At 32.0% G+C, this 12,200-nt stretch overlaps 1 pseudogene; it reads left to right on the forward strand.

Moving 5' to 3' along the window:
- Positions 1–235: 235 nt before the first annotated feature.
- LOC149542474 (carotenoid 9,10(9',10')-cleavage dioxygenase 1-like) lies at positions 236–11,683 on the forward strand (annotated as a pseudogene).
- The last annotated feature ends 517 nt before the right edge of the window (positions 11,684–12,200 follow it).

The following is a 12,200-nucleotide window of genomic DNA, read 5'->3' on the forward strand; positions in this document are numbered from 1 at the left end:
TGCTGATATTCTTCTAGCACGGCTTATTATAGAGCATTCACAGTCCTGTTGTGACTTACAACAAAATGAGGATTATTAGAGAAGGCTGGTTGCAAATGAGCAACAAATAAGTGAATATGATTAGTTGGGGCAGCCAGTTCAAGATATATCAGAGAAGGCTGGTACAGAGGAAGAGTCTATGTTTTTGTTTGATGAGCTCCCTAATTTGTTTAAGTAAGAAGAAGAGGATATGGTCATGACCACATCGGAAACAAGTTTGCAGCAGCAAGAGGATGTGGATCATCATGATGACTTGCTATTCCATGAGGTTACAATTATCAAAGAGGCAGCTCATATAACGACCTAGGAACAGTTGCATTCAGCACCATGGTATTCAATTAAGCTAGTTTGACAAGGTCTATTCCTTTTCTTGTATCCATGTGGCATCTTTCTATCACCATGATGGATAAAGGGAGAAAGCCTCACAGATTCTGGATATGGGTTTGATAATGGATGGTCCACTTATGTTATTGATTCAGCAGAACATGCTTCTACAGCTAAGAAAAAAATGACTCGGGTATGTCAACTGTTGTTGAGTAAGAAGAAAACATCATATCACAAAGAGCAAAGATGTGATATAGGAGTCAAAAGATACATCACCATTATTGCAAAAAAATGTTAGACAATGAGGGAAATCTGTGTGTTGACAAAACCAAGAAAATGTGATAGCTATAAATCTACATGAAAGCCGCACACTGGATTATCAAGCAACTCGAAAAATCATGGCATGGAGTCCAAAAACATATCTTCAAGCAGCTATGATGGCTGAATTAAACATGTTCAAGAAATTTTTTTTAAAAATCTCATATACTTATGGATTTTTGCTGAAAGAATGAAGAAATCTAAGCCTTGTCTCTGATACCAGCAAGTATAGGGAAGAGAGAAACGTTTTGCTATACCTCTCTGTGAATGCAAAAAATACTCCATATCATTATCTTCAAATGACAGTGAAGCATTATGAGAAGATTGAGAAGCTACAAATGCCAGCAAACTCCAACAAAAAATCACCAAGGTGGCATGTATAGAACCTTAGTTGTAGCTCTTCTCCTATTCCAAAGTGCAAATGCAAAAAAAATGGATATGTCTTTATGATATAATAGTTTTGAAACCCTAGCCGCAGCCCCAAATCATAATTCATAGCATTTGGAATCCAATGGAAGTGGAGTATATCGAGTTTTATTAACCTATAACAGTATTCATAAACTCATGTAATGTTATTTGTTACTTTACTTAACATTAAGTAATATAAGAATATATCACTTGAAACTAAAATGATATATTGTTTTGTTACTTAATGTTAATGCATTTTTTTTTTTTTGAATTTGCAAACATTGTAAATAATAATAATTAGTTGATGTCATTATAAATCAATTAATTATTATTAATTTGTGCAAATTTAAATTCAAATGCTGAAGTCCATTTTCGGATTTGGGGAAATAAGGAGTTGAAAAGTCAAAATGTGACCAGGCCTATGAAAGTGAGGTGTCTTTTTGATAGTTGAAGGGTATTTATTGATTGTTGGAGCATTTTTAGGGCAGTTCTAAGTGAGTTATTGGATTCATTATGAAGTAGTGGACTTTTCTCAGGGGTAGGACTTAATTTTGTGAGTTATTGAGTCCTTGTTTTTAGGCTATCCTTCTGCATTCGACCCAAGGTGGTAAAAAATTGTACTTAATGAGTTTTCCAACTTAGTTTTGAGGGGTTCTAATTTTATGACTGATTTTTGAGACATCCTTGGAGTCCTGAGCTTTGCTACAGATTCTATAATTCAACATTTTGAAGAAATAATGCTAGTGACAGCAATGTGATTATGCCTTATGAAGTAAACTGTCAAGTTCTTTTTCCTTTCTACAAATTATGTGTGTGTTTTGAATGATTTGATAAGTTAACCTGTGAATGTTTATATTATTCCTTGTTTTCTGTCTCATTCTAGCACCTTTTTGTGGAAAAGTAAGTCTGCTTGCAGGTTATGATATGTGTTATAGTTGAAATTAGTTAAAGTGAGATAATAATTTATCCTCTTTTGTAGTTTTTGTTTTTTGAAACCTTATCATAAATCACTTGTGCATGCCTTTACAGGAAAATGTGATTCATATGTATTTCATTGAATTATAATCCTCTTTGTTACATGTGTGTTACGTCTTCATAGTAACTTTTGGTGTATCACCTCTTTTCTTAGTTTAAGTTTTAGGTTTTAGGTTTATTTTTTGCACTTTCTTACCTTTTCCCTCTAAGTTTTCATTAAGTTTTAGAGTGTTTCACTGAAAGATATAATAGGAGCTGGCCTAGAATCCGAAGGTTTCATTTCATTATCCAGTCTCACGTAATGAAATGATTCCCATGTTAAGTAAGGATTACTGAACATTGCCTGTTCAGTAGGGTGCAAATCCTGAAACTTAACACTAATGTCTGTCCATTGGGCCAGAGTCACCTCCTATTACCTGATTTATCATTGCCCTTTAAATCTTGAATTTATTGCACAACTAAAATGCATCCCCTTCAGAGAATATTTAGCCAATCCTCTGCTCTCTTTTTTGGATTGGTAAAAGGCCAAGGCCCTATTGATTGTGTATATTAAAAGAATGAAAAAATCAATCCTTCTCTTCTAAGTTCTTATCGTATACTAGAAAGCTTTAAAAAAATCCCACTAGGTGGAAATGAATTTGCATTTGTTTCTAATTTCCCCTGTTCTTTTTGGGAACTCTTAAGTTTGTCTTGCTATCACAATCTTCCAAAGCTGCTGCTGTGGAGATGAACATTTTCATGAATGCATCTTCAAATTTTTCATTCATCTTCAATATTATTTTGCATGAATAACTCTAAATTATCAAAGAGTTGCACTAGAATTTGGAATGAATGCTGACACCACATAGATTCAAATATGGGGCTCAGTAATACTACTAACAACATTTCTAATTTTTTAGAAGAGACATACCAATTCTTCTATTGAGTGGAGAGCCTTTTACCATTATTTAATTAGGCTCTACTTTTCTTCATACTATCCCTTGTTTAACACAATTCTTGGATAAGTGCATTTAAGTAAACATGTCAAGAGATATCCCATTATTCAACATCTTGTTATAAAGCTTCCAAGCATTATCCATAATTGCATAATAACAGTAAAAATTAATAAGATTACTACATGTGAAATAATTGAATTGAAATACTATGTCTACTTTTTGGTTCAAGAGGTCATTTGCTTCTTGTTGTTTCCCTTCCTCATTCAGCATATAGTTTTATAAATAAATATTGTACATCAATAAATAAATATAGTTTTATAAATAAATATTGTCAAAAAATTCACATGCCTTGTCTATGCTTCCATTTTTCAAACATGTCTACCATGGCAATTGTGACTACAACATCTGAAAAAAATTATTTATGCTTTAATGCATGTCCATAGCTTATTCCAAAGCTCTTGTCTTGGCACATGCATCAATAATGCTGGCAAAGGTTGTGTGATTTAGCTTTATACCTGCCAATTGCATTTGCTTGAATATAAACACACATGCTATATATGTGTTTAAACATATATAAACACACAATTTTCTTGGAAAATTGAGTAGCTTTCTTTCTTAGTTTCAATGGTGTGAGCTCTTTCTTTGCCTCTTGGTCTATGGATTGCAGAACTTTGAGCTCAATGGGTAGCCCATGGCAATCCCAACCACGCACATAGTGCACCTTATACCCTTCAAGCAACATATATCTGTTGATAAAATCTTTCAGTATCTTGTTCAAGGCATGCCCAATATGCAAATCTCCCACCATAGATCCTACTCATGATTATGAAGACACATATCCTACACATGACATTGGCCTGATGTGCATCACAGTGATAGAGGTACATATTCAATTTTTATTGAAAATTAATTATGTAATTATTAATCAAATTTGGCATCTAAAATTGTGATTGGTGTAACCTTTATGTGATATTTTTTTAGTATGGAGAACATCATGGTAATGGAGTTGAATCTGATGTTAGTGTTGAGCATGTTGAGGTTGGGGCTGAACAAAATGTGGTAGATGATGTGGCACTATAAAGTAAATAAAAATCCCTATTATATTCTTTAGATTAATGAAATACTTATAACATTAAAAAAAAATGTTTAGAATTAAACCCATTTATTTCTTATTACAGGGGTGCATCAGCCTTATGCTTGAAAAAAGAAGAGGAAGCCTCATGTTATAAGATTAGAACCACAAGAGCCATAGAAGAATGCCAAAGATAGTCACGATTTGCCTATTATCATTTATGTCAAAGATAGTCATGATGTGCCTATTAGCCTTCATAATCATGAGTAGGATCTATGCCAAGAGTAGAAGGATGCAGTTTATTATTAATCTCCTTAGCAGAAATTGTTGTTTGACCTCTAGAATAAAAAAATATGTATAGAGATTTATATATATATATATATATATATATATATATATATATATATATATATATATATATATATATATATATATATATATATATATATATATATATACAATTGTATTTATGTAGATATATATGTTTAAATATATATTTCCATATGTGTATATATGTACAATTGTATTTATGTAGATATATATGTTTAAATGTGTATATATGTATGTATATATATATATATGTATATATGTATATATATATATATGTATATATATATATGTATATATATATGTATATATATATGTATATATGTATATATATATATATGTATATATGTACATATATATATGTATATATGTACATATATATATATGTATATATGTACATATGTATATATATGTATATATGTACATATGTATATATATGTATATATGTACATATGTATATATATGTATATATGTACATATGTATATATATGTATATATGTACATATGTATATATATGTATATATGTACATCTGTATATATATGTATATATGTATATATGTATATATGTATATATATATATATATATACAAACTATCTCCCATAAGTATATATACCTGTATATGTATACATATGCAGATCTGAATCATTCATACAATCTCCTCTATATATGTATATTTCTATTTGTGACCAAAGCTAGAAGTGTAAGGTGCTAAATAGTTTTGCAAATTCCTATTTTGAGAATAGGTGACTTGTCAGATTTTTTTTTTAGGGGGGTAAGACCTATTAACCCCTTACCCCCTTTCTTTTCATTACCATGGAATATTGTTTTTTTATTGTAGGTTATTCAAGGATTGGAACATTTACCTCTAATGTCCACCATTTATTTAACCAGACCAAAGATCTCCTCAAAATTTTGTCACTCCAATTTCCTCCAACATTAATATGTGTAACCCTCTCAACCACTATTATTTGTAATCCCCAATATGTTGGGAAAGGAATTTGGTTGAGACCAATTTTGATCCAACCTTGTATTTGTTTTTGGAGGTTATTCTATCATAAATCTTCCCCTTGTATAAAAGGAGGTATGCTTTCTTAAAGACCCTTATAAAGGGCATCTGTAATGTATACAGGACTCTGGTCCCAGGCTATACTGGGGATTTTCTTTGCCCTATTCTTTTTCCCCTGGTGCTTGCAGTTTAACAGGGAAAAACTTTTGTGAAATCTTATGATAATAATATATAAAGCCTTGATTACTATTGTGTATTAATGAATGTTATGTGATTGTATTGATTGAATGTTATAGTTCATAAATGGATGAATGAAATGAATCAAGTATGTAATTAGATGTTAATGGGGGGTTTAGATTGATGTTAGGGAGAGGAGGGTGAGGCCAAATGAGTTTCCACCTTCACATGGTTGGCCTTGTTAAGTAAAGAGTATTATAGTATTCTTGAAACCAAGTGAAGCTCAAACTAACATACCAAGGAATCAAAAAACCCAAATCCATCTACCTCTCATCTTCTCATCCCAATAAGTCATCTTTTCTGCCACTTTTATTTGGAAGGGTCTAAAGCCTAATCAATTCATCATTTGCATATCTTGAAATCATAATGCTCCAAAGAAAAGAATGATGTGCTTAAATAATGCACACTGTTTCTTTCACCCACTTTATTTGGATGCCAATTGATTGCATCACCAAGTTGAGGTAGTGTAACTTGTAAGCTGCCCAAAATATGTGCTCATATCTCACCTCACTGATGCAGAGTCTAGAACCTTAATCCACCAAAATCTTCTTAAGTGCCTAGTAGCACCCAACCCACTACAAGATGCCAAGCAAGGTTACCATCCTTTACCCAATGCTGACCTCTATCTCTCCAAGTGGACTCCACTTCTCTAAGTTCTTACCCCCTTTCTAGGGCTCTTAGAAAACTTGCATCAAATTAAGGCTTTAGGGACAATAGCCCTCAATTAGGCCAAATATGGCAAATTAGGCAAAATGCTTTCAGGGCTTCAAACAAAGACTAGTTTTGTCATTCCTAGTCCTATATACCTTAGTTTTTATTAAATACAAATACAAGAACTCCACCACTCAACCTTTGATTCAAATATGGTGACTTTCCCTAATGTTGTTGATGTTATCTTGCCAAATGGAATTTTCAGTCACTATGACCATCCTTGTATAGCACAGTTGTGTGATAAAGTTGGTTTATATATGTGTGCACTTCAAGTAGGTGATTTGTTGGGAGTACACTTGAGCTTTAATATAGATAGAATATTTTGTATGAAATATTGTCTATATGAATTTTTGTAGAAATATTTTTTAGGTTTACTCCATTTTTCCTTATTTCAAATGGTTTCTTAGGAAATATTTATGCATCACTAATATTTTAAGTTTGGTTACAACACTATACAAAGGTGCTTGATATCAAATGTGTTATTGTCAACACCCACGCTATTGAGCCACAGGTCTATGAAACATCATGTTCTCTTGAAATTGAATAGAAACTATCAATTCCCTTACTAATTCCAAAACTTTTTAGGCCCTTGTCGAGTTCTTTGGGACCCTTTCTAGAGAGTGGGCATTGGAGTGCATGAAAGATCTCCTCCTTGGTAAAGTGGTGGATAGTGACCACATTTTCATCTATTACTCTAACCATGGAGGACTTGGAGTACTTGGTGATTAACTATATTTGTTTAAAATTCTAATTACTATCTTTGATTGTCTCTAGTGGAATTTTTGGTCAATTCCTATTGTTGGGCCATTGAGGAGCCACCTACATTTAGATTGTTTTATTTTTTCACTCCTCTAGGATAAATTTTCTTCTAAGTTACTACCCACTTTTCTTGAAGCTTTTGGATAGCCTTTCTTTGTAAGACTTATTTTGTGATATTTAATTATCACTTTCAAATATCTAAAAGCATATTCATTTTAACCTAAATATAAATGTCTTTAGCATAAGATATTCTTGATGCGAGTTGAAAGTGAGCTTATGTTCTAGAAATTGATTTATTTGCACATGTGTTTGAGTTTTATGTGTTGTGTAAGGGTTTAATAAGGGGATTGTAGTGAAGAACAATGTTGAGGTTTGTGGTCTTTCATCTTAGTAAACATGTGTACTTCTACTGTTCATTTTTTTTTATCTTGCACTGTGGTTTATTCTAGAACTAGTTTTTTTTATTTAATGCATGTGCATATATATCAATTGATCTCTATTTTTAGTCAGCTAGTTATTCGTGATTTAGTGTAGTTGTAACTTTTAGGTAATAAAAGCCTTGAGTGTGAGATAAGAACCTTTCAGGTCTTGTGCTCAACCTATGAGAATCAAAATGATAGGTCAAGTTTATTTTCAATTATCACTTTTATGGAAATCCCATTGACGATCTTCCAAAGTGTGCATAGTTATATATTCATAGCTTTAGGTTGAGTAATATTTAGTTCTTAAGAACCATCCTTTCTAATTTGAAGATAAGCTTATTTGTGTGTGTTTTTCTATTTTTTGTTGTTTCATTAAATATAACTCAGAATGCCAAAAAGGTGTCAAGAAACTTAATTTGAAATATCCTTGTGTGGAGACATCTTTGAATTAATCACTTAGATGGGAACACAATTCCAATACATGATAGGAGTATCATGAGTCAAAGTATGATTCTCCATGTACAAATGCCTCTAAGTGATCTTGGTATTCAAGAGGATACTAAAAAATTAACCCATGGACTTTCACCTGTAAGCATCAATCCAAATAGGTAAAGCCTTTTTATGCATGTAATGGCTTATATAGTTATTGATGAGCATCAGAATCCAGTTACTAGAATGCCTATGTATTTTGGTCTATGGTAGCAAACTAGTAAAATGGTCTATGTAAGCACTCCACTCACTCTTATACATTATCTCATCTGTATTAGGGACATCCTCAAAAGCATAGGCAAAGTAGATGTTGACTAAAGCTCCTATATCCTTTGTTTTGGATTCTAACTTAAGCCTTGGACTTCTCCAATGAAATGATTAGCAAAATATTTCTTCCTCTTACAAACATAGAACAAGTTAGCACCATGGACTCATTTCTTTGGTGGTTATTTGATTTAATTAGTTTTCTCTATGCAGGAAACTTTCATTACAAATATTTTTTACATTTTAATAAGTTTGTCCACTGGATCTTTAAGCCAACAAAATTAATTTTTTCAAACATAGGAAACAAAGGGAGGAAAAAGTATTGAAAGTTGTCAAAGATGGTGTAAGGACTATGTATGAAGTTGTTTCAAAAGCATATATAGATGTGAATTATACCATGTGGATTGTAGCTATATAAAATGTGAAGTTACATGTTGAGCATTTAGCATACCAGAAAAAACTTCTTGTGGTATGCAATTTCTCATACAAAACATTTGGTTTCACTATTGTTTTCCAATTTTGATATTCTAGTCACAAAATCCACATGTTCTCTTTGCAGGACTTTTCTATGGATAAATTTCTTTCAAGCTATCAGATTCCTTTCTTCTTGAGGTGGCTTTTCAAAATGAAGATTATATGTATCTTTCTCCTTTGAACCTGGGGATGATAGCATCTTACTACTATATTAGCTATACCACCATTGACCTCTTTAGCTCAAAAGCTATATGAAATAATGTTGGGGGAGAAATAGAAAGAAGATTGGATGAGGCCATGTGGGAGAAACCAATCTTGAAGCCCTCAAGATGGTTCACAATACTCTTGATTTGCTTAAATATTATCTCCCGCTAGGGTAGTGTCCACAAATTTATGCACTTTTTTAATAGTTTGACCCTGTGAGAGTGACCTCTTTTTTTTTCCCACCTAATGGTATTCTATTAGAGCCTATGGTAGGAGGTAGAAAAACATTTATCTCACCTTCTGAACTATGGTGCACTTCATTTTGAAACATTCTAGACATGCCTGCCTTCAACGCTCACGAGAGAGAGTTCCCACTTGAGAAATTCCATCAACTATCATTTAGTGATAACCTTTGAGGTTGCAATGGCTATTGCATTCCATCAAAGTGCATGCTACTACTAGAAAAAGTTTCTTTATCCTTCATTCCTAACCCCCATTTAACTTTTACCTTCTCTAACCAAAGTCAAGGTGAACAGAATATTGTCAAAGTAGAAAGATTTTGTTTGAAGAAAATATTTATAATGATTAGTCTGCATTTAATCTATAGGTTGGAGATCTTAAAGGAATATTTGGAATTTTAAAGGTCTAGATACATGTGTTACGTACAAAATTTGGTGTCATGGACATGTCATATGGAGGTGGAATAGGCAAGTTCTTTAACTTAGGAACCATGCAGTGGGTGGAATTTTTTTAATGCATGGTGATATTCTTTCTTTTAATATTTTATAAATGCGTCATTAGTTATATATTGATTGTTGTGAGAGAAATTTGTTATGTTGGTAAGAGCTGATATTTTGGCATCTACAATCTTGGCTCTTCTATATATTTCTTTACTCGACTAATCTGAGTTTTTCATATTATGCAACCAACAAAACACTTATATATCATCATGGGAAGCTACTTGCACTTTTAGAGGTAGATAAGCCTTGTAATACTTTCTCTTTCTTCCCTCTGTCATTACAATATTTCTGATTGGTTAAGTCAGGGAATAGAATCTATTTGATCTGGTGATCCTCTAAATATAATAAAAGTGATTGAATAAAATTTTAATAACTAGTGCTATGTCTTATTACCATATAACAACACATAAAACACACAATGGTGAAATCTTCAAAATTTGAAAGCATATATGGATATAGCTTGAAATCTATTTTTAATTCCTTAATCTCCACAATTGATGCCATTCACAGCTGCACAAAAATTTATAGCAGTATGTGAAAATATTTCTATTTTGTGACTCTCTTTCTATTTTGTTCCTATCTTTATACTAGTTTAACCAAACATCAAATATTCTAGAAAACCAGCTATACTTAAAAGCATCTTTATCACTTATAAGGATGAGATTGAAGATTAGGCCAACTGACTAATGAAAAATTATAGGTAAGACTTATTTGGCTAAATAAAAGATTTCACTTAATCACTATAGTGACGTGCAAGATAGATTAAGTCAAAGCACTTTGAACTCGAACACATTCACACTAAACTTGTGCATAGGTTCCTATCTAACCTAAAACTTTAATAGTGAAGTACCAAGAAACTACTAACATGAATAGAATTCTTCATCAATAGCTTGTCTGTTAACATATTTTCTACCTTGTTGATTCTTTTTCTTTTTCTCATTTCACAATAGGATACAAGAGATACGAAACTATTTAGTGTTTCAGGGAAGGAAAAGTAATCATATATTGAATTTATTTCTTATTTTCTCCTTTGCAGATGCTCTTCGAGTCTTTGAAGATGGAGATTTGCAGACTCTTGGATTTATGGATTATGATGATAAATTAACTCATTCATTCACTGCACACCCAAAGATTGATCCAAATATAGGTAGTAGAACAAGTTCTATTTTGATAGTTAAAACTTAATGCACTTAAGAATGTTCAAGTAAGCTATAGGTTATTTCAGAACAAAAAAGAAGAATCAAATAACTATAATGCATAGCCAAAGCTTGATCTGATCACAATAGCAGGACATGTTCAAATTTTATAGTTGATGTAATTACTCGTAAAGGGTGTTTGAGAAAGCTATAGACTGCTTTAAAATATAGATTTATGTGCCTGATCGCTTTTTCCACTATGTGCAAGAGAAATGTTAAATTTGGCTACAAAAATACTCCTCCCTATGCTACTTATCAAGTTGTCACAAAGGAGATAATAATGCTTGATCTAGTTCCCATAACACTTTCGAAGCTTGTCATGATGCATGACTATGCAATAATTGATAACTATGCAATTTTCTTCCATCTTCCTCTCTATTTTGCCCCGAAGGTATTTTTATTTTAAAGTAGTCTTATACCATTGCCTTGCTATTTGAAGAGTATGGAGAAGTTATTGGAAACTATCTGAACTCAAATAATTCAGTTGTATGCATAATGTATTTAAAGCCTTAGAACTTTAGATCCTTTTTGTTCTTCATAAAGAAAGTATAGGATAGAGGTTGTTTATACATCTCTCCAGAATAAATCAAATTGCTTAATTTTACTTGTTGCTATCTCAGGATATCGTGAAGGATGGAAAATTCATTATTTCTTATGATACTACATTGAAAGCACATTTTGGTATACTGCCTCAATATGCCAAAAATGATATTTAGATGAGATGGTTTGAGCTACCAAATTGCTACATCTTTCATAATGGTAATGTTAAGAAACAAGCATAATATTTTAGTATTGTCTTGATAACTTATAAACTATTTTGCCTTAAGTTTCCTTCAAGACTAATTTTTCCTCACATTTTTTAATGTTATATTTAATAAATTTACATTTTTCTCTTTTACAACTAGTAGTGGATAAGTTCCTATTACTATTGTCAGTTTTATGATTATCCTACATAGGCTAGTCAATCACTTTGAAAACAAGCTAAGATATCTCTTAGGAGTCTTATATATCTCTAATTTTTTCTCCATTTATGGTCAATCTTATTGCGTTGGATACAAGGTTTATTGGGAAATATCTAATTCTACTTTATGATTGAAAATGCATGTAGAAAACAACATTATGTGTATGGTACTACACTAGATTTAGTAGCTAAGGTCAGGGGACTCATAAAGTTTGATCTTCAAGCAGAACCTGAGGTAGGAAAGTTTCAAATTGAAGTTGGAGGCAATGTGCTAGGGGTTTTTGACTTTGGACCTGGAAGATTTGGTTCTGAGGCAATATTTATACCTAGGGATTCTG

This window comes from Cupressus sempervirens, chromosome 8 (genome assembly GCF_028749045.1).
Source record: "Cupressus sempervirens isolate cs-2001-9-10 chromosome 8, ASM2874904v1, whole genome shotgun sequence".
NCBI lineage: Eukaryota > Viridiplantae > Streptophyta > Pinopsida > Cupressales > Cupressaceae > Cupressus > Cupressus sempervirens.